This window comes from Quercus robur, chromosome 2 (assembly GCF_932294415.1).
Source record: "Quercus robur chromosome 2, dhQueRobu3.1, whole genome shotgun sequence".
Lineage (NCBI taxonomy): Eukaryota > Viridiplantae > Streptophyta > Magnoliopsida > Fagales > Fagaceae > Quercus > Quercus robur.
In genome coordinates, this window is record NC_065535.1 from 45,414,852 (window position 1) to 45,439,217 (window position 24,366).

Sequence of the window (24,366 nt, forward strand, 5' to 3'; positions counted from 1 at the left end):
CTTTTGATCGTAAGGGAAGTGTTTAACCATGGAGCTGTAGTAGTTGAGGACACTAGGGATGGTAGGATTTTGAAAGTAAATGGACAAAGGTTGAAACCATACTTAGGGGGAGTCGTATTAGAGGAGGAGACTATGTCACTTGAGACACTTGCCTATCAGGGTGCTAAGTAAATTCTCATGGAGCCTTATGAAGTTGTACCATATTTGTTTTAATTTTCTTTTCTTTCTTTTCCTTCTGGTGTTTTTTTTTTTTTTTTTTTTTTTTTTTTTTTTTTTTTTTTTGTTAGCTAACATTTGTAGGTGTGAAAGAAATTTCAAAAAAAAAAAAAAAAAAAAAAAAATTAAATGCTTAAGGTATCTTCTTCCCATTATACTTGAATTTATTTTGGCTTTGATACATTGAGGACAATGCAATATTTTAGTTGGAAATGAGAGGTTTATACATTTTGTTGCACCTTGCATGATTTTTTTTTTCTTTCTTTTTGGTTGCAAATTTTCAATTCAAAAAAAAAAAAAAACCTTGAATTTGAATGTAGAAGAGTTATAAGCTTTATTTTTATATCATGTAATGGAATGAATAATGCTGAGTTGGTTATATTATTTGCTATATTAAGACTCTTTCATGAAGAGCACAATTGGAAACTTTTGAGAACAACAGTTGGGTTAGCAGGCGATAGGATGTTGGATATGCATGGATCATGAGCAAACTAGATATAAGTTGAAACTCAACCTATATAGAGAGTTCTAGAGCCTTGCTTTTCTTTGTGACAATATATCTTTGTTTGAACTCTAAAATTTCTCTCATATGCTTCAGTCTTTGCAAAAGATTTCTATAGTTTTTTATTGACTACTGGAAACATTATGGGGAGATATACCATGATCCTACTTATTTTTGTCCTTAGATATGTTGGTTTATGTGGAATTTTAGAAGATGAGAGCCTAAGGCCATTAATCTTTTGTCTCTAGCTATACAAATATTCAACCTACCTTTACATTAATCATTGTCACCATCATTTGAGCAATGAGAAATACTTCCACAATACCACAAAACATTTTTTATTTTTTTATGGGTGCTCTCTTGGGGGTTTTGAGCTATTGATGCACTTAGATACTACCACTGTCTCTCTTTTATTCCCAAAAAAAAAAAAAAAAAAATCAAAAAGAAGAAGAAAAAAAAGAATAAAGAAAAGAAAAAGAAAGAGAAGGCATACATAATCAATCAATAAATCATTGGCGTCTTACACATCTTTCATGTATTTCAGAAGGGTTATATGGTTGAGTAAGTTGGTTGTTACTGCTATGAGTTAGGTTTGGCTTGAATTTTCTACATTTGATTCATATACCTCATATTTCAAAGAGAGCAGCTTTGCCTTTACCTAGCCATAATATTATACTACCACTAAGCTTAAAGTCCTACTTGATCCTAAAGGTGCATGAATGGAATGTGTTTGGGATAAAAACTAGGGATGGGAATGGTATTAACCTTATGTTTCCAGAAATTCAACATACTTTTTAGGAGATTTTTCCCCCCGTTGTTTTAGCGGCTATTTTTGTATATACATGTGGTATTTTTAAAACTTCTTTTTTCCTTTTTGTTCACATGTGATTTGAAGAGAGAGAAAATAAGCCATTACTTCTATGTGTGTTCTTTGAGAGTGTTGATGACTTAAGAGAGGTTTTGGAGTAGAGGCTCTATTCTAGATTATTCTTGGTCTATGCATGTTTGGAAAAGTCGGTTTGATTGGATGGGCTATGCACACACACACTCTACAAGTGAAGCTAGTGAAAACTCTTTAATATGATGAATAGTATCCAACTCAAAAATTGAAAGTTCATTTATATGATATAATAATAAAGCAGACTAACATTTGCTGCAAGAATTTTTAGGAAACCTTTGACTTTTGTGGGTAGAGTCACTGTAAACACTCACAAGAGTAAACTCGTCTACTAGGGTGACCAAGGGGTTTAAAGACTTGCTGCACATGGGAAGTGCTGTTGTGTAGCCTATGAAAGTGGCTTCTATTTTAGTTTTAATTTTGCACTTTCAGCAGACATGGGTGCTTTGTGGATTGTTAGGAACTAGCAAGATTTAAGTTGGGGGGTGTGATAACGCCTTAAAATGTATATTTGTTATATATTTATGTGGGTGTTATCCCCTTATTACTATGCTTAATTTGTATAATTAAGCCATGATTTGCATTAGTCCCTATTATTTACCTTTACATAATTTCTTGAATAAGATGTCATTTATTGCATGTAATTTTCTACTTTCACGAATTCATGTGAAAAAGATGAGTTTGCAAGAGTTTATGAGAGAATGGAGGCCAAACTAGAATTAAAGAGGAGTTAAAGGACCATGCTTAAATGTCTAAGGAGGTGTAGCTAGAGTTCTTAGGTCATTTACCATGTTTGGAAGCTTCAAAAAAGGAAAGAAATAAAAGAGGCAAAATCTGAAAAGGTAAACTCAAATTTGACCATTGATCAGTTTTTTGGGTGTATCTCTCTCCTCAAAAATCCAATTGACTCAAGGCCAGATGGGTTGGAACTGTGACTTAAATATCTACAACCTTTCAGTTTTGTATTTTTCGAAATTCACATTTTTTGAGGCCCGATATTAATTCACAAGTTGCTGCTGTAAATCTGGATGAAAATTAAATAGTAAAGGTTTTATTTTCTTTGGACACTTTTACGTTAGGGTTTTGAAGGGAGGCTGTGTAGAATGAATTTGGCAAAGAACACCTTGCATTTTTCTTTCTCTAATGGCAGCCTAAACTCTTTGTTAGGGCTAGGGGTTATGTCTCTTCTATAAGATATGAATATATAATGTGATTCTTTCTAAGATTTAAGACAACAACATATTTGATTGTTCAATTAGATTTCTTTTGATGTATTAGTTCTTCCATGTTTCAATAAGTTCAATCATGTTTTTCTTATTATTTAGATGAATTTCTAATAGTTTCAAATAGAAATCAGGTTTTAAAGTGAATGAGGTTTTTTTTTTTTTTTTTTTTTCCTGAAAACTATTCTACCGCATTATTAATCTAGGTTATCATACATTCTTGAACTGTCTTAGTTCAACTGAATCATAAGTATTTAATTGTACAAGAACAATCAATTATGAAATATATATCTTCTTAGATCACAAAGAATTTCATATTAATATAGGGAAACACCCCAATGCCCTAGTATTTACATTATTGACTTAAATCAATTTTTATTATTATTCTTGATAACAATCACCAAGCAAAAGTACTTTTCTTCTTCACCCAAGTTTTTGTTTGATTATGTTGTCTTTGAATTTACCTTGCTCCTTGTGATTCAACCTTGGTACTCTGAGAATTATATTGCTAAGATCTCTTGCACTTGGGAGTGAGCAAGCATAGTTGTGTTTGCTTGAAAATTTGGAGAGATGATTTGTATGAGAGACATGATATTTGTATGGATCATAAAAGTTTAGAGTATTTATTTAACCAGAATGAGCTAAATATGGGACAACGGAGATGGCTTGAATTGATTAAGGGCTATTATTGCTCTATTAACTATCATCTCCGTAAGGCTATGTCATGGTTGGCGCACTTAGTAGAAAGTCTCTGGGTTTCTTAGCTGCTTTGCATACCACTTAGAGGAAAATCATTATTGATTTAGAAAGGTTGGGAGTTGAGGTTGTATAGGCCAGGCCTACTTGGCTAGTTGAGAGTTCAACCAAATCTAGTAAAGAAAATTAAATGGTTGCAAAGTAGGGACTCACAGTTGATGAAAATCATGGATGAAGTGCAAAACAAATTGAGACCTAAGTTTAATGTGTACAACTGTATTAGGTGTGATTGGTCACCTATATGTCTAATTCATTTTAAGTTACCTAATTAACTAAACAAATTTTAAGGGTTTATTAATTAAGGTAAATAAAAGTCTCTAATAAAGATCTTGGATTTGAAAGTTCGGTTACTTGTGGGGAAGGTGTTAGGCACCCCACACCAATGGCGGCTCTAGAATTTTTTTTTTTTTTTTTTTTTTAAGGTGGTCACTAAGAAATTTAAATTATACAAAATATAATAAAGAAATAACCTAAATATTTGCTATAATTGCGAGTAAAGTCACTAAGGAGAGCAAAATTGTTGCGATTGCAAAGCCAAAAAAAGTATAATTGTCATTAACATTGTAGATACTGTATTTTATTTTCCCTTGATTTGAGTGATGTACCTCGAAAATCTCAAAAATATTAACTTTTCTCAAAGGGGCAGCGGAAACATCTAGATTGACGGGGCATAGCCCGTTTGGGCATCGGAGCACTTAAAGTGCCTTTTTAGGTGAAATTGACCAAAATGCCCTTGGTCAACCCAGGGTTGACCAAAAGTCAAAAATTGGTAAGAACCACTCCAATACAAAATTTCTCAAGCTTTTACATCAAACTTGAGCTATTTAGAGATTTTCGTCAACTTTGACCTAGAGTTGACTCCTGAGGGCCTTGAAAACCCTAATTTTGATCCGATCATTGTAATAGGTTAAGATCAATGTCATTACAAAGATTATTGAATTCTCTTTCCAATGATTATTCATGGGTCAAAATCGGAGTCAAAACGATCGAGATATCTTGAAAACCGTGCAATGCGCATTAGCTCACTTCCTGAGGCCATAACTTTCGATCCGATCGTTGGATTTCAAAGTTCTTTAGCTTTTCAGGAACTACACATCTAGACCTTTCCAGGAATGCCAAGATAAACCCAATCCAAACCTAGAAAGGCCTTCATACAAGTTGACGGCCATTTAGTGGCCGTCGAAGTTAAAGAACACTTTTTCGTTATTAATACCTCCAAACCCCCCTCAGATTTAAAAAAAAAAAAAAACAAAAAAAAAAAAAACAAAATTGGGCATTTTGGAGCTTGGTGTTGGGTAGATTCTCTCTCTTTTCCTCTCTAAATTCTTTCTCAAACACTAAAAAGAAATCTTTGATTTGTCTCTTCTCTCAACAATCAAGAGGTAATGTTCTTGCACTCTTTTTCTTCTCCTTGGTCTTAGGACGTTGGATTTGAGGTTTAAAGGGTGTAGATGTAGCTCTTTAGCTATAATCCACACCCTTTGCTTTATCTTTGTTCATAATATGTTTTATATCTTTTCCTAGTATGTTCTTTGTTATATCTTGCTTCTTGGCATGTTCTATAGCTTTCCTAGCATGTCTCCTTGCTTTTTGCCATGTTTTAATGCTTTGATGATGTTGGCCTAGCCTTCTTGGGCTAGGAGTAAATTTTGTATTTGTGCTTAGATCCATGTGCCTAGGTGCCTTTTAGCATGCTCATGCTTAGATCTGCTTGTTTATGTGTTCCTTGCCTTGTTCATGTTTAGATCTACTTGTTTATGTGCTCCTTGCCTTGTTCATGCTTAGATCTACATGTTTATGTGCTCCTTGCCTTGTTCGTGCTTAGATCTACTTGTTTGTGTGCTCTTTGCAATGCTTATGGTTAGATCTATATCTTGGTGTGCTCTGTGCCATGTTCATGTGTCTAGATCTACATGTTGGTTGTTATGCCATGTGCTCTTAAAGCCCTTTTTATATCTTGTTATCTATTTCTTGTGTTTTGGCCCCTTAGGTAGGGTGTAGATCTAGATCTTGTGGTCTAGGCCTACATCCATGCACCTAGGCCTATATCAAAGGGTTTGGATCATTTCCTTTATGCATGACTATGTTTGCTTGCTTGCTTCTATACTTTGTATCCATGTTTGCCTATCTAGATCTAGGCCTTGCCATGTTTTGTGCCTCCCGTGGGTTTGTGCTTGTCGGCCCTTAGGGCCACCTACTGGTGTGGTTGCATCCTTCCCTCTTGTGGATTATTTGGGTGTCACCACTTGTGAGATACACCTCCGTGGTGTTGGTGTACTTGATACACACCTTTCATCACTCCATGCGATGTTGTTATGCTTGCCTTGCTTGCTTTGTGCCACCCGTTTGGTTTTCTTTGCTCCATTCCATCTTTGCACGTTTTCCTACATGTTCATGCATGAGTCTGTGTGGCATCTATACTTCAATCCAATGGTACTATGGACACTTGATCCAAACCTACATTTGTCCTCCTAGGACACCCTCTTTTGTTTGATAACATGTTGTTTGCCCTCGTTTGGCACCTTTTGATAGCTTGTCTTTTAGCATGCTTTCCTTTTATTTGTTTCTTTGCTTGTCTGTTGGCTTGTTTCTTTTGTCATTACATGTACACACATGGAGCATGGACACTTGGAGCAAGGGTGCAACCTCCTAGACGCAAGCAAAAAGGGCAAGGAGGCAAGCAAGAAGATGCAAGCCCATAAAGGGCAATGTTCAGTAGATTAGGGGGCCTAGCCCTTCCTGAGTGATTTTCTCTTTCCCTCTCTCTCGTAGCATCTTCTCTAGAGCATGTATTAGGGTTCCCCCACTCATTGTACCTTTCATCTTTCCTGCTCTTTGCTTGGGCCACATTCCCTATGTATGACAATGTCTGTTTTATATTTCTTGTACCTTGCTAGGCTATATATCCTTGGAATGTTGGCAATTTCTGTTTTACTTTTTAGCTCTATGTGATAGTATTGTGCATGATCTATGTATATATATATATATATGCCTACGTGTGCGTGGGTGATTGTGCACTTTGTATGATGGACTCTCATGGCTATGTGAGTGACCCTCTTTAGCCATGAGTGCTCTGGACCTTGTGACATGAGTATGTGCTCAAGGTGACTGTTGTAGGTGCATATCCGTGTCATACTATGTGCATAGTCACTGCGGTGTGACTGTCCCGATCCATGTTACCAAGTGACATCGGTTTCCCTATGTATGTGACACGTATCAACGTGCTTAATACTTTGAGGGGCTTCGGCTCGTCCTAGCTCGAGCATGTATGTACACAGGCATGAAACCCTTCTAGTGCGGCATAGCGTACCAAACGCGAATCTCTATCGGATTTTCACCGTGAAAATGGGCCTTATTGCTGTATTCTCATGTTGAAAGCTTGGTGAGAATAGAGTTTTGTGTGCTATAACACATTTGGGGTGAAGCGCTACTAGATTTTCGCCACGAAAATAAGGTAAAATATTGTCGGATTTTTGCCATGGAATTTGGCAACAATTCCAAACACATTTGGGAAGCATGGATTGAGACCACACCCTTTCTGAACCCAAACCTCAAAGCCCAATTTGCTTAAAGCCCCAACAACTAATGCCAATAGTTGTTTTTAATTGCCAATGTCCTTAAATTATGATTTTACCAAACAAAGGACTGTCAACGGACAGGTGTTGTGGGGTGCCTAACACCTTCCCCAAACGTAACTAGACCTTCGAACTCAAAAATCAAGATTTTTTACCCATCTGCATTAGATTAGGAAAAATGACATTTTTCTTAGCCTAGGATTAGTAATAAAATCAAATAGAGTCAGGTGTCCAATCACACTTTAGAAAAACCCAATGATTGGTGGCGACTTCACTTACCCATGGTAATTTCCTTAAAATCGACTTGTATTCCAGTTACACACCTGAGGTACAACAATCCTCAACCGAAGTGCACGAGCATCATTGTGATGGGTGGTCGAGTAGCCGTGAGGCGTCGACAACCATCAAAGAGAACCCACAACCACAATATTTTTCTTAGTACCATTTTTTAAGGAAAAATGATATTAGAGATTATTTTATTGAATAGGTTAAACAATCTAAAAATTTAAATGATTAGCGATTTTTATCTTTTTGTTTTATAATAGGCTTTTTGTTGAACAATTTGTGTTGTTGTTTGGTCTTGTCTTATTTTTGTTTGGTTTATGTTTGTTGTTATTTGGGTTAATATTTATTGTTGTTATTTAAGATTTTTTTTTTTTATAAAAAAATTTATAAAAGAGATTAAGGATTATGTTTATGGGGGCAGAATTAATTTTGGAGTAATACTATGTCTACAACATTTTTACAATAAATCTTATGCAAAAAACTATTATTGGTGGGTAAAAAAATAATATTTTTATTTGGGTCAAATTAGAATTAGTAACAGCTTATTACATTGAATTTGTTGTGAAATTATTGTAAAAATGTTACGAATGTAACGTTATCTTTTTACTTGAATTCTAACATTATCTTTTTAGTGAAGAAATAAGATACTTGTCATTTTGATTTTTGAAAGATATTTTGTGCAAACAATATATATATATATATATATATATATATATATATATATCACAAATCAAGAGATAAGAGAGAAGGGGTTGGAAGATTAGCACATTGTTGTCATCCACCTTATTTTCTCATTTTATCATGCAAAAAAAGAACGCAATAGAAGGACATTAGTACCAAGAAGAAGAGGGACTATGTAAGTTTGATTGGTGCCTATGGGTTCAATGAGATTGAACCATAGGCACAAATCTCTAAAGATACAAATCTTAAGAAAAAGTTTTAAACAACAATGCCAAAGAAGATGCTTGAATTATTTTGAAAAAGTTTGCTCATCTTGTAAAAGGGGTTTTTCTTTACTTTTGAAAACATTAACTTTTTGAGAAAGGAAAATTTTGGAAAAAGACATTTTTGAAAAAAAATTTTGACAAAAGAGAGAAGGTTTTTTTTTTTTTTTTGAAAAGAACTATTTTCATCATTTATGAAAGAGAAGAAATTCCTTTGAATGAACAAAGTTTAAAGAGTTTTTATTGTTTATTTGAAAAAGATTTATGAGAGAAGTTTGTTTAGAGAAAAGAAATGCCAATGTTGTTTTTTTAAAGAAAAAGTGGGAGATCGAAATTTCTATGGCTTTTTAGAATTTTATTTTGAAAACCATTTTATAAAACAATACTTATGCTCCATTTGTTTTGATGGAAAACCTTGTGTAAAGATAGTATTCCGTATTTTTCAATGTTTGGTAGCATAAAAAAAGATGAGTCAAAGGAAAACAATCTTTGGTCAACATAAAAAGTATGGCTTATTTTTAGGCATTGTTTTCCATTAAATTTTTTTGGAAAACAACTTTATCTCACAACAAGCTAAATAAGGGAAGTTAGGAAATTGTTTTTTAACTCATTTAAAATTGCTACCAAACATTGGAAAATGAGATAGTTTTATAGAAAATCATTTTTGAAAAATGACTTATTTTCTAGAAAACATCATTGCTGAAACAAATAGAGCGTTACTTTGAGGAAAAGGAATTTTAAAAAGGTGTTGACAGAAAAGAAATTTCATGGGTTTTTTTAAAGAGTGTTTAGTTTTTAAAAGAATCCCCTGATTTTTTTGATAATATTTTTAAAGAAAGGAGTTTTATTTTGAAATATATATATATATATATATATATATATATATATATATATATATATTTGTAAAAAAAAGGCAATTTCAAAAAACAAGGGTTGAGAAAAGGATATTTGTTTATGAAAAATTTCAAGGATTTTTATCTTTGAAGAGTGGAAAAGATTGAAAAGGGCAAACGAAAAATACCATGATTTTTTTTTTTTTTTTTTTTTTTTATAGTAATGGGGAAATTACCTAGAAAACATTTTAGGAAGGAAAACCTTTTTTGAACAAAAGGTTTTATTTTTGGAAGAAAGGTTTGGGTTCCAAAAATCCGACAATTTTTTTAGAAAAGAAATGCTCCTTTTAGAAACTTTGCTCATTCAAAAGATTTCTTTTTATTATTATTTTTTGAAAATAATTTCCAACGTGGTAGAAGAAAAACATTTTTTGTTTGAAAGAAGAAAGATATATATATATATATATATATATATATATATATATATATATTAAAAAGCTTCTTTATTTTTGGATTTAGGGAGGAAAAAGATTTTCTTTGAAAAGAGTTTTTGACATAGTAAGAGAAGACACATTTCTAAAACAAATATTCTTTATTTTTGAATTTTTGGAAAGAAAAGAAATTTTGGATTTTCTTTTTCTTTTTTTTGAGAAAGGAAAGGGAAAAGGGTTTTTGAAAAGCATTTTGAAAAGGAGGAAGAAACTAAAAAAATGGTTTCTAGAGAAAGGCTTCATTTTTTAAAACAATTTGAAAGGGAGTAAAGTTTATGAAAAATCATTGTCTTTTGGAAAAGCATGCTTTAGAGATTTGTTTACCCAAACTATTAATTTGTGGCAACAATGCTTATGAGTAGGGGTGTACATGGGTCGGGTTAAGAGATTTTTAGACCCAACCCACCATGGTGGGTTAAAAAAATTCAACCCTACCCAACCCAACACATAAGTCTAACCCAACCCAACCCACACGGGTCGGATTGAACCCATGGGTTGGACAATTTTTTTTTATTATTATTAATTGAGCATAAAAAATATAAATAAAAATATATTAAAAAAAACCCAAAGATTAGTATTAATGTAACTCCTTAAAGGCAAACAACACTAATGACTAAACAACAATAGTAAAAACAATAGGGAGAGGGCTAGACAGAGAAAAACTTGCAAAGCAAGATAGAGAGAAAGGGACACAACAAGTTGGCAAGAGAAAATATTGTAGAGTAAGAAATAGACCTGTAAGTTTAGACAAAGCAAAAACATTTAAAAATCAGCCAAAAGAAAACTAAGAAATCAACAAAGCAAAAGCTAAACATTGATCCGCCACGGCAAGAGAGATAAGCAGATAGAGCGAGAGAGAGGAGATAGAGAAGCTAGAAAAGAACTAGAGCAAGAGAAAGAAACCCAAGTACCTGCACCTTATACTGGAAGAGGGAGCCACCAGAGTAAGAAAGAGACCTGTGGTTGAGACAACGCAAAATCATTCAAAAATTAGTAAAAAGAAAACTAAGAAATCAACAAAGCAAAAAATAAATATTGAACCACCATGGTATGTTAGGACATATGTAAATCATGTTAGGAACATATGTCATTATGGAATTGGCTAATCCTTTGACAAAACGCACTTTACTTGTATTTGGGTAGATCTAGGATGGATAATTCAAGGAATAAGAGTTCAAGTCTAGTATTGAAGCCATGCAAATCTGTCTAAAAAACAAGTGAAGAAGTGCTGATTCATTAGCTCATGATAGCTCTTGATAGCTCGCAAGTGAAGAAGTGCTGATTCATTAAATCTTGATAGCTAGCTTGATAGCTTGCAACAGATACAAAATTTAGATTTTTAGATCTGATTTTCGACCCATGCTTATGTATTTGTGTAAGGTTTCTTTTCTCACAACCTTAGACATATATAAGGCTTATTTTAAAGGCCGTCACACATAAGAATACAAGGAGAACACATACAAAAAGTGACTGAGTGTCTTATTGTCTCTGAAAGAAGCTACTGTGTCTTTTGTACATTGTAGGGTTTTGTGACCAAGTGCTTCTTGATCTTCATTGTTGATAAGGTGAAGAATTTTGCAGCCAACATCTTCTTCAAGTTGGTGTGTTAGTCACATACTGGGAGCCGTGCATCATTGGTTAGTCACGTACTGGGATCCATGCAAAAAGGGTGGCATTCATATATTGAAGAGTTCAAAGGTTTTGAAGTGGTAGAAGGTTTCCACTGTAAGTTCATCTACGGAGATTGTAAAGTCGAGGGACAAAGGTTTTGTACTAGATCTAAAACTTCTCTTTACTATAGTGAATTGCTTTTCGGGAAGGTTTCCCCCCAGGTTTTTTACTGTGAAATTAGTTTGTTTAATTGGTTTTCCTGGGTCATCATATCTTGTCTTATTTACTTTTCCACTGCATGAATTTGACATGATATTGATGTTAGTTTATTTTAACAAAGTTTATTCATAATAAATCTAATTAACAACTTGGGTTTAAAACTTGTTAATTCTATTAACTGGGGTCTAAATTTCCTAACATGGTAAGAGAGATAAATAGAGAGAGAAAGAGAGAGAGAGAGAGAGAGAGAGAGAGAGAAGTAAGAGAAAGAGAAATAAAGCAAGAGAGAGAAAATATTGAGAAACTTTACCTAACACTAGAAGAGAGAGCTACCACTAGAAAGATAGAACCACCACTGAGGCGGTGATGATAGCTGATGGACGACAGTGGCTCAGCAGAGGGAGAGAGGGTTAGGGTTCAAAAGGGAGTGAAGTGGGAGAGGGGAGTAGGAGGCAGCACATTAAGATAAAAGGTTCTAGAGTTTGTGTGAACTAATTGACTTTAATATATGATAGGAAGAGCTAATTATTTTAAAAATTTTATTAATTATATAATACATTTTAAATATATATTAAATATATGGGTGGGTCGGGTTAGGTTTGGCGGATTTGGAATTTTATGACCTGAACCCAACCTGACCCGCCATCAAAAAATTTTTTGTAACCCAACCCAACCCAACCCACCAAGCCCTATAAATTGACCCAACCCAGCGGGTTGGGTTGGGCTGGGTCGGTTTTGATGGGTTGGTGGGTTGATTGCTCACCCCTATTTATGAGAGAAAAAAGTAAAGAGCAACAATAGTAAACAAGTGCCATAAATTAAAAAGGCAAGAAATAAAGTGCAATAAAGTAAAGGAAAGTAAATAAAGTTGCTTGGAATTTAAATGACAAGGAAAATAAAGTGCTAGGAATTTAAATAACAAGAAAAGTAAATGACTAGAAATTTAAATGACAAGAAAAGTAAAGGTTCATTGGCAAAATTAGGGCTTTTAGTGATTTCTCCTAAATAAGCCCTAATCTTGTTCAAGTCTTATGGGTCCTTTGTCGAAAATGAAATGGGAGTTCAAAACCATCAACCATTCTTTGAGACAACATACTCATATTGCGTTTAATCAAGATTTAAGACCCATTTAGGAAAAATGAATTGAAAATCTTTTTAGGTGATGAAAGAGTAAATAACTAGATATACAACAATAGATGCATATATATATGGCGAAAATACACCTTTTGTCCTCACATTTTGGGCCGATTCTCATTTTGGTCCCTAAATTGATTTTGCGCCTATCTTAGTCCCTAAAATCAGAAAATTGTTTTCGTTTTGGTCCTTGCCATCAACCCATTAATAGAAACATCCTATGTGGTAGACGGTGTATCCTGCTTGTTGACATTACGCTGACATGGACATTAAAATATTATAAAAAAATTATTTGGCATTTTTTAAATGCCACGTTATAGGCTTAACCCAAGGGGGGGAGGGAGTACGCCTTGGTCGAGTGAATTGAGGCAGAGAAAACCAATGGAGTTGCCACCTAGATTAGGTTTAGGAACCATATATATAGCGGCCTTCGTGGAAGAATTGATCTTACTACCAAAGTATGAGTTCGGAGTTTAGGTACGGCTTGGGAAGGTGTTAGGCACCCAAGACCGCCCGACCCATGGGTCGGTTCCACTCATTGTGTCTTACGTCTTAATCTTGTTAAAGGCTTATTCAACATTGTCATTCTAGACTCACACACATGCTAACATACATCTAGCAATCAACATGACATTTCATCCCAAACCCTAACATATATATCTATCACACAGAGCATCCATTAAATCCAAGGCAGAAACATGTATATATCAAACTAAGGTAGAAACATAGACATGGTAAGATCAAAACAACATGTTCACATACAGCAAATCTATATTACACATCTAATATACATCATATCCAAAACCAAATGCATGTTTATGTGAATGCATGACTTATCTCACTCTACCACAACACCTATGCATCAATGCATGGTGTGTGGACATCGGGTCGGTGCTCGGTAGTGGCCCATTGTTATCAGGCTGGGCCCTGCCCAGTAGCACTGAATGGGTCAGGGTTAATTGAAAGGGCAATAGCCAATACTTGAACCGACCCCTAAATGTTACTAGTGCCATGAAGGAATCTGCAGAATGGACCAATTTACTAGGGATTCTGGACAAAGGTGGGGACCACGTAGAAAACGATGGAAAGGTAATCATTTGAGTCCTTACTAAGGAAAGACTATAAAAGTGAATGTAGGATAGAAGAGAAAGGGTTGGTTAGCAAAAATTAGGGTGTGAGAAACAAAAGTAAAGGTGAGAGGGGGAAAATACCAGGGAAGAGAGAGTGACACAAACGAAAGGTTATGGTGTTATATTGTTGGGTTGTCAAGGCAGCATTTAAGGTTTTCCATAGTAGGACGTCAGTCATACCTATAAACAAATAAATTGGGAGCCCAATCCCTACCTAGTAAGAACCATCGAGTTTGGGTACCATAATTGTCGCCGTCTATGGGGATCCTACTTAGCATAAGACTTTGAGCTAGCTTAATATCGTCCATAATGGAAGGTCCACACGCAGGAAAAGGATCGGTTGGCCCTGGAGGCAATCATTTAAGGGCCTTGTCTCGGGGCTAGAAGAGGTTGGAAAAGGAATGGAAAAGAGAACAGGATCGCATTTAAGATGGGCATGAGACAAGACTTGATTCGGATGAAGGATCTTCACAAGGGGAAAGATTAGTATCTTACGTTCTTGAGTGGTCGTATTGTAATGAATGGGACCAGGAGCTCTAAAACCTATGGAAGTAGATTAAGGAATTGAAAATAGAGATCAGAGGCCTATGTCATAGGAGGGATTGTGAGGGGTCGTTTGATGATCCTAACTATACTGGAAGCAGCATTGCTGGATTGTCTTACTGGAGCGGTTCACGATAGTTGAGAGATAGGTCCAATGAAACTGTGGGATGTCGTCCTGACACACAGAACAGGGATAGGTGTGGCACCCCAATGCAACATTGGACGCCATGAGCCGAGCACTTCGGAGAGCTACCTGATCATCGTTTTCTTACGAGATAGAGTGTATGGAGATGTCGAGGTGTTTCAATCGCCCGCCATTCATTTGTTATGATGGCAAAACCGACCCAGTAGAACACATCAGCCATTATATTCAGGTGATGTCTTTGTATTCTCGGAATGACGGGTTGATGTGCAAGGTGTTCTCGTCCAGTCTTGGGCCCATGACAATTATATGCTTCAACGGTTTAAGGAAAGGGTCCTTACACAATTTTGAGGAGTTGATTCAAGCATTCAGGGCCCAATTTATCATTTGTAGTTGGGTCCCTTAATCGATCGACGCATTGTTATCCATGAAGATGGGAAGTGGAAAGACTCCTTGGTCGTATGCGAATAGGTATTGGGAGTTATACAATGAAATACGAGGAGGAAATGAGCAAGTGGCAGTGAGTACGTTTAGGCCTGGACTACCTTAGGAGTCGAAAATGAGGGATTCTCTGACCATGCGTTCCCCTGAGAACATGCACTAGTTAATGAGGAGGATTGAGAAACATAAAAGGCTAGAAGACAATAGATAGCAGAGTAAGGGCAAAGCTCCAGCCTTTTCCCAATACAATAGAGATCTTTGGCCTGAGGGATTCCAGTAGAGGACCAGAAGGGAATCAAGGGTGTCAAATATAGTACCACGACCCGAAGAGGTTAATGTAGCCTTTAAAGAACCCATCCACAAGATCCTTGAATGCATTAAGAACAAGCCATATTTTTGGTGGTTGGAGAAGATGGGCGAGGACCTAGCTAAAAGAAATTAGAGTTTGTACTGCACATATCATGAGGAGAAGGTCCATACTACCGAGTAATGCCAGGTGTTGAAAGATCATCTAGAGCAACTTGTAAAGGTGGGGTATCAAGGTTAACCCTGACCAGATCAAGGCAATTCAGTAGCTTAATCCTCCGAGTAACCCCAAGGAAGTGCAGAGGCTCACGGGGATGGTTGCAGCCCTGAATTGGTTCATTTCAAGATCGACAGATAGGTACAGGCTTTTCTTTCAGCTATTGAAAAAATGGAAGGGCTTTTAGTGGATTGAGGAATGTGATGAGGCATTCCAAGTTTTGAAGTGCTAGTTGGCCAGCCCTCCCATTTTATCCAGGCCTGAGCCCGGGGAAGATTTGTATATGTACTTGGTGGTCTCCGATCATGCTGTAATTGCTGTGTTATTATGACATAAATACAGAATTTAGAGGTCGGTATACTACATTAGCAAGACGTTAGTGGATTTAGAGACTCGGTATCTACCATTGGAGAAGATGGCATTGGCGTTGTTTCACATGACTAGAAAATTGCCCCACTATTTTGCAAGCCCACACGGTTTGGGTGTTGATTGAATACTCCCTACAATCCCGGGAGGATAGCTATGTGGGGAACAAGACTCGAGATATTTGATATACAGTATAAACTGAAGAACTCCATTAATGGTCAGGTGTTAGCAAATTTTGTGGTAGAATTCACACCAACACTGGGGTCATAGTAAGGGTATGCCAAGCCTCTATTCAACCATGTCGAGTGTTTGTGGATGGGGTGTCAAACGTTAGAGGAGCGAGAGTTGGGATTGTTATGATACCCCCTGAGGGGTTAAGTCTAGAGGAATCACTAAGGTTGGGCTTCCATGCTTCAAACAATGAAGCCGAATATGAAGCGCTTATTGCTGAACTTAGAGCAGCCTAAAAGTTGGGTGCCAAGGAGGTAGAGATATTCTCAGATTCAAGGCTAGTAGTAAGCCAAGTAGAAGGAAGTTTTGAAGCGAGGGACCCCGTATGTCACAGTATTTGAAGTTGGTTGGGACTTTGCAAGCATGTTTCTGAAAAGTGAGTGTGGCTAGAGTCCTAAAGGGTCAGAATAGTCATGCCAATTCTTTGGCCTCATCGTTAGATGAATGTCTTCCACAAATGATTTCTATGGAGTTATTGGAGCATCCAAGCATAGAGCATCGCCCAATTGTAGTAGTAGTTTTGGCGTTCAATCTGAGTTGGATGGACATCGTTATCTCCTTTTTGGCTAATCGATCTTTACCGACCAAAGTTAAAGAGGCCGAGAAGGTGCAGAGCTTGTCCTTTCGGTTTTGGACCGACGATCGATTGGGGGTCCATATTTGTGATGTCTTCACCCTAATGATGTCACTGATCTTGTTGCTAAGTTGCATGAAGGGGTTTATGGTGGTCACTCTGGGGGAAGATCGTTATCCCATCGAGCAATGACTTAGGGATTTTGGTGGCCTAACATGCAAAGCAATGCAGCCGAGTATGTCAAGAAGTACGATCAGTGTCAAAAACACGCCTCAAATATACACCAGCCAGGTGGGAACTTGAACCCAATCACTAGCCCTTGGCCCTTTGTACCATGGGTTAGACATTGTAGGGCCATTCCCACGGGCCACAGGTAACAAAAGGTTTGTTTTAGTTGCTACCTGTAGACACTCGATTTTAGAGTGACCATTCATATACTTAACATTTAGAGTTTCATTACATGCATTAATTCATTCATTGCATATCATAAAAATGATCTTGAGTTTCTAATGGTTGCAACGGTGTGTCCGATTTCCAAATCAAATCGTCGGATTGAAAGATATCACATGATCAAGTTTGCATGGTCTGCATGCATTTTAATTAAATAACTTTGTGATTGGTTGTTGGTTGTAAAAATTAGACTTGCATGCATGGGAAAAAAGTGGATAATCAGATAACAAAGAAGTTGTGGATAATCAAGACTTTTTGGAATATTTATCTACAAGATAATTATCACTTTAAAGACCTAAATATCTAGAAAAAGGGATTAATTATTAGAATACGGATTAAAAATGCATCTAAGTACAATTCTTGGCTAAAAAATCCTAAAAAAAAGGAGTCCAAATTGGACCAAAACTCAAACGCGGACTTGGCACCCAAGAGGGCCATTCGGCACTCTTAGAGTGCCAATCGGCACATGAAAAGTGTTGATTGGCCCAAATTGTTGGCATGGCCCATGGACTCCCTAATTGAGATAAGGCCTATCTTTTACGATTTTTTAGAGATAAGGATGCAATCCAATTCGTATCTAATCTCATTTTTTAAGCATCATAACCTGTATAAATAGAGGAAACAAATCAAAATTAGAGGCTCTTCTCTTCTGACTTTTCAACTCCCCTTTCGTTAAAGACATTCTGGAGACTTTTGCTTTAGGAACTTCTTTTTTGTAAGTAAGGTATTTTAGACCTCAAAAAGGTGAACAAGCTTCTTTGATTTCTAAAATATTCATTCATTTGAAGAGCACGCTCATGCAAGAGGTATTTTGTTTTCTTTCTTTTCTTTTTTCCATTAATTAGTATGATGCATGAATATGTTTAGCATATTTTTATTATGTTCTATTCTTGATATGGTTACCATGCTTAAATACATTGCTAGATTTTTCTTTAACATGGGATTAGGTGTTTGTTTATTGTAACTCTTTTTCTTAAGTTTCAAAATCTACAATGGCTAACAAAATTCTTTTATGAAAACTAAAAAACCTGATCTGTATTTTTAGATCTGATTTTCTCTAAACACAAAAACTGATCTGTATTTTTCAGATATGATTTTCTCTAAACACAAAAACTGAGTTGTATTTTTCAGATCTAATTTTCTCTAAACACAAAAACTGATTTGTATTTTTCATATCTGATTTTCTCTAAACACAAAAACTGATTTGTACTTTTCAGATTTGGTTTTTTTTAAAAGACTCAAAAACTAATTTGTATCTCTTAGATTTGATTTTTTTTAGTGCAGAACTGATCTGTATTTTTCAAATCTAATTTTTTTAACACAAAAACTGATTTGTAATTTGATTAAATATGGATCTGACTTTTTAACACAAAAACTGATTTGTGTTTTCATTAAATACAGATCTGATTTTTTTAGAAAGAGTTTTCTTTGTTACAAAATTGCAGAGTTTGAAGTTCAAAAGAAGGAATTGAAAGTTAGGTTGAATTAAGAGTCTTTTTATTTATTTATTTTTAATATATGATGCATGTATAATAAATTTATATCATGAACGTGGATCCTCTTTTTTTTTTTTTTTTACATAAAACAAATCCGATTTTCTTTACAAATCCAATTCTTTTCTTTACAAAACAGATCTGATACTTTTTAATAAAAATCTTATTATTTCTTTTACATAAAAAACAAATTTTATTTTTTTTACAAATCCAATTTTTTTATTCACAAAACAGATTTGAATTTTTTTTTAAAAGAGGACACATCCATAAGGCAAATTTATTTAAATTAATTTTGTTAAGTGTGTGTCATGTGTGTTCAACATATCATTCAACATCATGTAAAAAGATTATATTGGTCATTAGAGTCTAGAAGACCAGACTTTGTCTGGGCAGAATGGGTGCCTAACACCTTCCCATTCCATAACCTAGCCCCCGAGCTTAGGATTTTTGGATAGGTAGATTAGTGTTTTGTCTTTTAATTTTGGTAGATTGTAATTAGGACCAAAGTTTTGTATTCTTTTGCATAGATTGTAACTAGAACCCAAAGGCTTGTAAGGTTAATTTACCAAAATTGTACTTTTCTTTATTTAATCAATGACAATGAAGTATTTTGATCATGTAATTTGTAATTATTTTTTCTTATTTTTTTGTATAAAAAATAAGTTGACTCCACACCACTTACCCAAAAAGAAAGGTGCTTAAAAGCACCCAAATCTCTTTTTTGAGAGCAACCAATTTCTCGGTCTCACATAGTGGCAACTCCACTGGGGATGTCGAGGGCTAAGCTTCATGTTAGACTTTAAGTGACCAACTATATACCCTTGTCTTTTGCATGATTTTGCATGATATTGTTGTTTGTTTGTTTATTTATGCCTTGAGATGTTTCTATGATTTTTTTTTTGTTGTGTTGCCATGTTGATTGTTAAAAGCTTTCCTAGACTGTCATAGTGTGTGTCATCAAAACAACAAATATGTATGCACCCATCTCAACAATATGGTGGTAGTAACCATGGATCACCGGTCTTCATTAGATTCAGGTACCTAGTGGCGAACTCACCAACTCATAGTCCAAAGTCACTGGATCACTTCTTGTTGACTATAAAGGATAGGTTCAGACCAATGTAATGTTCATTACATTACAAGTTGGAAGGTGTAACGTCCAAGCTATGGGAAACAATGAAACAACAAACCCACCCTACAATGTAATGACTTAGAACCTACCCTTAGGCCAGTCCATGTTAAAATTGCATTGCATGTTGCATGTGTTTGTTTGGTTGGTTGATTGATGAAGATGGGGACCTAACTTTGATTGACCCAACCAAGCCTTTTCTTAGGGGAGAATTTGGTCAAGATAAGAGGGAAGACTTTAGAGAGAACCCAAGACCGACACTTAAGCTAGTAGTTCCAAGCCCATCACTCCCATCACGGTACTAAAGACCATGAGCATAGAAGACATTCCACTGCTGCAACATCACAATCCCGTATTCAACCTACAAGACAGTCCAAGCCACAAGAAGTCTGAAGACTCTATTTTTATGGAGGAAGGGAGAGAACAACCAAATACTGAAGAATCCATGAACATTCAAAAGCTTCTAAACACCATGGTAGCTAGTCAAATCTAATTGAGGGAGGACATGAACCTTATGGTGCAACAATTTCAGAACTTGAAGAGTGGTTAAAAGGAGAACAAGACTGACCATAATCCTCCAACCATGGGGAGCGAGAAGAAGATTAACGAGAGGATAAACAAGATGGAAGAGATGATCAAGAGAGCTCGTAACATGGAAGACCTCATGGACTACCAATCACTCTCACTCTTCCCTGATGTGAGATTGCCTACCAAGTTCAAGATGCCAACCTTGGACAAGTTTGATGGGACTGGCTGCCTAAAGTCCCATCTGAAGATGTATATGAGGGCCATGCAACCCCTAGGAGCATTTGAAGAATCACTTGCTCAAATGTTTCAAAACACCCTAACTGGAGCCGCTTTTAGGTGGTTCCTCAACCTAGATGATGCTAGAGCAAGGAGTTGGGAGGACATTTGTCGCCAGTTTCACAATCAATACAAGTACAACATAGAGGTGGATGTGACAAGGAGAGATTTGGAGACCACAAAGCAAGAGCCAAAAGAATCCTTCTCTACCTTTATTACCAAGTGGAGATCCAAGGCAGCATAGATAATGAATAGGCCAAGTGAAGAAGAGCAGTTAACCATGGTTGTAAAAAACTTATTGCCTGTATACCATAAATATTTGTTTGCTTAGTATTTTCCTAATTTTAAAGCATTAATTGCTGTTGGAACCCAAATTGAGGATGCAATAAATAATGGCACTATAAATAATAAGAACCCACCAAGGTTTAAAAAGAATTTAGGATCTAGTTCTAAAACTATAGAAGTTTCTAATACATATAAAAATGATCCTTACCAACTTATTGCTCCTATTGCCCTCGTGTAAATATCACAAGGGCCACCCCTAAGGCCTAGGAGGGAGTTTCATGAGTTGTATATGCCTGTGAGCCAAGTGTTTGAAAAACTAAAAGCAAAAGGGCTAATAAAGCCCTTAGATCCAAGACCAATCCCAAACCTATTGCCTGCAAGATTTGATGTGACTAAGAGATATGCCTACCACCAAAGCCCTGGCCATGATACTAACAAGTGTTTTGGCCTTCGTCATGGAATTCAAGATCTGATAGACACTAAGGTGATTGCATTGCTTACAAGGCCAAGCGTCACTAATAATCCCTTTCCCAATCACAATTTTGGGAGAGGACCAAGAATTAATTGCTTGATAACTGAAGAGGAAGGTGAAGAGGACCTGTCTAAGTTGATTTGTGACTTATCCGAGTGCTTTATGATGACATGGGAAGAGTTGATGGGAATGATGTCCACTATAGGGAATGATATATGGAGTGAAGATGTAACAGAAACCACAAATTTCCCAACATCCATAAATGGGGGGAGACACTTCAAATCCCAATCAAGTAACCAAGCAACTACATACGGGGGGAGACACTTCGAACCCCAATCAAATGACCCAACATCCACATATGGGGGGAGACACTTCAAACCCCAAGACACCGATCTAAATGACCCAACAAAAATTGCCCACATCACAAGGGGGGAGACACTTTAAACCCCCACATTTGGAGACAGAAAACCTAATAGAAGCCTTGAACAATGCCACCTAACAAACACCCACCAAAAAGGATGAGGTCCTCAAGCAACTATAGAAGACACAAACCAATATATCTTTATGGGGTTTACTTATGGCCTCATACAAGCACTGCTAGAATTTGGTAGACCTTCTCAATCAAATCCAAGTCCCTACAACCACTACCTCTCAAGATCTGAATGCTCTGATTGGGTCTATAAATAGGTAACTCACTATTTCCTACTCTGACAAAGATTTGACGAAGAAAGGGAAACACCACAATGACCCATTGCACATACTGTAGATGCCAAAGGTAAAAGGATTCCAATGGTTCTAATTGATGATGGAAGTGCCTTAAATATTGAAGATTTTGTGCTAACTAATCAACATGTGAGGGCCTACGATAATAGTAGAAGGGAGGTCTTGGGAACCGTGACACTAGAGCTCATTATTGGGCCAATGATCAAGAAGGTGTAATTTCAAGTCCTGAACATAGCATCATGCTTTAACATGCTCCTTGGGCAACCATGGATTCATGACACAGAGGCCATACCTTCATTCCTATACCAAAAGGTTCGGTTTGCACATGAAGGAGCTATAGTTACCATATACAATGATACTTTGACCATACCGAAGCCTATTTTTGGTATTGATTATGAGAAGGAGCCATTGACCTTGGATGGCTTTGAAATTGAGAATCCTAGTTTTGAAAGAAGAGAAGAAGAATTGGAGAAGATCCCTAAGGATTTTGCTCCATACAACAGCAATAACATGGTGGCAATGATGAGGAGAATGAATTACCTTCCAGGGATGAACTTGGGGAAGACTATGAAGAAGGCAACTCCTTACGTCCCAATAATTCCCACTGCCACACCACCTTTTGTGCAAGGTTATAAGCCTACTCATGATGACTTGCTAGAGATGGAGGTGAGAAGAATGGCTCGTGCCAAGGCCAAAGCAAAGGGACTTCTTTGTCCCCCGGAACCCCTAAAGCCCTATACTCCCACATTGAATGGAAAGTTTGTCAAAGATGGAGATAGTCAACGCTATTAAGGATTCCCTGAATCGAGATTCGATCTTGAGTAAAGAACAATGGTGCCTTGATTTGAGCTATTATTTGATTGCAACAACAGGCTTCCAGAGTTGAAGAAGGAAGACCCAAATTGGGTCCCTATTGATTGGGCTGATTACATGGACCCTAATGCAATAACTTCACTTTTGGGAGATGCCATATGCAATATAGAAGAAGAAGAGTACTGGGAAGCTTGCCAACATGCATTGAAGAGCCCGTATGAAGCAACGACAAGTGACAAAGAAGGGGGAGAAGCCTTTAGTGATGATGATGAAGGTAGCAATAGAAAGAGTGATAGTAGTAGTGACAGTAGCAATAGTAGTAGTGGAAATGATGAGGATGATAGAAATAGTGATAGCGAAAGCAACTGTAGTGAAAGCTATGATTGCCAATATAGTGGCAATGATTTGGATGAACCCCCTACTGATAGAGAAGATGAAGATGAAGGGTCTTTTTATGAAGATCACTCTAATAACAACGTAGACTACTATGATGGGGATGTAGAGGATGATGCTGAAGCTAAACCTTTAGACATGGAGAATGGCACTGAAAGTGAAGATGAGCTAGAATTGAGTTGGAAGCTATAGGAGAAGAGGTTGAAGAAGTCGATAATATAGACTATGATGATTACCCCTACAGACGACCATTAGATTGGAGTTGCATTACTAATGGTAGCTCAAGGTCAGGTCATCGTTATGACAACCATGGTAGAGAAATTCCTAAGTTGGGGTCGTTCCATAATTCAAAACTTTATCTCACTAACTCCATACACTGAGGAAGAAGACAACATAGATGCTAGATTGGCCACTCTAGATAGAAAATTGATGATCCATAGTTTCAGAAACATAACACTAAAGAGTCTTGAAGATGAGGATGTGAGAATGGGAGGGAATGAGTCAGACTACCTGTGAGAGACGTGTCCCTTAAAAAAAGAGATTCGAGTACCTTTTGGGGCACCTCTCTTTTTGGGTAAGTGGTATGGAGTCGTCACTTATTATTATTTTTTTTATACAAAAAAATAAGAAAAAATACTAATTATAAAATACATGACTGAATAGTTCCATTCATTGATTGAATAAAATTACATATCTGAAAGAAAATTAAAAAGTTACATAGCTTTGGGTCCTAGTTACAATCTACCAAATATTTACATGGCTTTTTGTCCTAGTTACATTCAACACAAAACAAATGAAGATAAGGCTAGATCTACTAAACCAAAAACCTAAATCCGGAGGCTAGGTTACAGAATGGGAAGGTGTTAGGCACCCATTCCGCCCAAACAAAGTCTGGTCTTCTAGACTTTTGTGACCACTGTACTATGCTATGCATGTCATGCATGATATGTTAAACATGTGAATGAAAAATTAATTCACACAAATTTATGTATGGATGAATCTCTTCTTTTTGTTAAAAAAAAAAAAAATCAGATTGCTTTTATTGTTAAAAAAAATGATTTTGATTTGTCAAAATATCAAATCTGCTTTGTGAGATAAAAGGAAAAAAAAATGTGGTTTTTGGAGATAAAAATTTAGATATGTTTTTATTAATAAATCACAAAGTCT